Raw genomic sequence first — 1681 nt, 5'->3', positions numbered from 1 at the left:
CCTGGGCCCCGATCACATCCCTACAGTCTCTCGTCTCTCCTGGGCCCCGATCACCTCCCTACAGTCTCTCGTCTCCTTCGCCCCGATCACATCCCTACAGTCTCTCGTCTCTCCTTCGCCCCGATCACATCCCTACAGTCTCTCGTCTCTCCTTCGCCCTGATCACATCACTACAGTCTCTCGTCTCTCCTTCGCCCCGATCACATCACTACAGTCTCTCGTCTCTCCTTCGCCCCGATCACCTCCCTACAGTCTCTCGTCTCTCCTTCGCCCCGATCACATCCCTACAGTCTCTCGTCTCTCCTGGGCCCCGATCACATCCCTACAGTCTCTCGTCTCTCCTTCGCCCCGATCACATCCCTGCAGTCTCTCGTCTCTCCTGGGACCCGATCACATCCCTACAGTCTCTCGTCTCTCCTTCGCCCCGATCACATCCCTGCAGTCTCTCGTCTCTCCTGGGCCCCGATCACATCCCTACAGTCTCTCGTCTCTCCTTCGCCACGATCACATCACTACAGTCTCTCGTCTCTCCTTCGCCCCGATCACCTCCCTACAGTCTCTCGTCTCTCCTTCGCCCCGATCACCTCCCTACAGTCTCTCGTCTCTCCTGGGCCCCGATCACATCCCGACAGTCTCTCGTCTCTCCTTCGCCCCGATCACATCCCTACAGTCTCTCGTCTCTCCTTCGCCCTGATCACATCACTACAGTCTCTCGTCTCTCCTTCGCCCCGATCACATCCCTACAGTCTCTCGTCTCTCCTGGGCCCCGATCACATCCCTACAGTCTCTCGTCTCTCCTGGGCCCCGATCACATCCCTACAGTCTCTCGTCTCTCGTGGGCCCCGATCACATCCCTACAGTCTCTCGTCTCTCCTGGGCCCCGATCACATCCCTACAGTCTCTCGTCTCCTTCGCCCCGATCACATCCCTACATCTCTCGTCTCTCCTTCGCCCCGATCACATCCCTACAGTCTCTCGTCTCTCCTTCGCCCTGATCACATCACTACAGTCTCTCGTCTCTCCTTCGCCCCGATCACATCACTACAGTCTCTCGTCTCTCCTGGGACCCGATCACATCCCTACAGTCTCTCGTCTCTCCTTCGCCCCGATCACATCCCTGCAGTCTCTCGTCTCTCCTGGGCCCCGATCACATCCCTACAGTCTCTCGTCTCTCCTTCGCCCCGATCACATCACTACAGTCTCTCGTCTCTCCTTCGCCCCGATCACCTCCCTACAGTCTCTCGTCTCTCCTGGGCCCCGATCACATCCCGACAGTCTCTCGTCTCTCCTTCGCCCCGATCACATCCCTACAGTCTCTCGTCTCTCCTTCACCCCGATCATATCCCTACAGTCTCTCGCCTCTCCTGGGCCCCGATCACATCCCTACAGTCTCTCGCCTCTCCTGGGCCCCGATCACATCCCTACAGTCTCTCGCCTCTCCTGGGCCCCGATCACATCCCTACAGTCTCTCGCCTCTCCTGGGCCCCGATCACATCCCTACAGTCTCTCGTCTCTCCTGGGCCCCGATCACATCCCTACAGTCTCTCGTCTCTCCTTCGCCCCGATCACATCCCTACAGTCTCTCGTCTCTCCTTCGCCCCGATCACATCCCTGCAGTCTCTCGTCTCTCCTGGACCCCGATCACATCCCTTTAGTCTCTCGTCTCTCCTGGGCACGGATC

This window comes from Pristiophorus japonicus, unplaced genomic scaffold (assembly GCF_044704955.1).
Source record: "Pristiophorus japonicus isolate sPriJap1 unplaced genomic scaffold, sPriJap1.hap1 HAP1_SCAFFOLD_335, whole genome shotgun sequence".
NCBI lineage: Eukaryota > Metazoa > Chordata > Chondrichthyes > Pristiophoridae > Pristiophorus > Pristiophorus japonicus.
The sequence above is the reverse complement of the archived record's forward strand: the minus strand, read 5'-3'. Positions refer to the sequence as shown.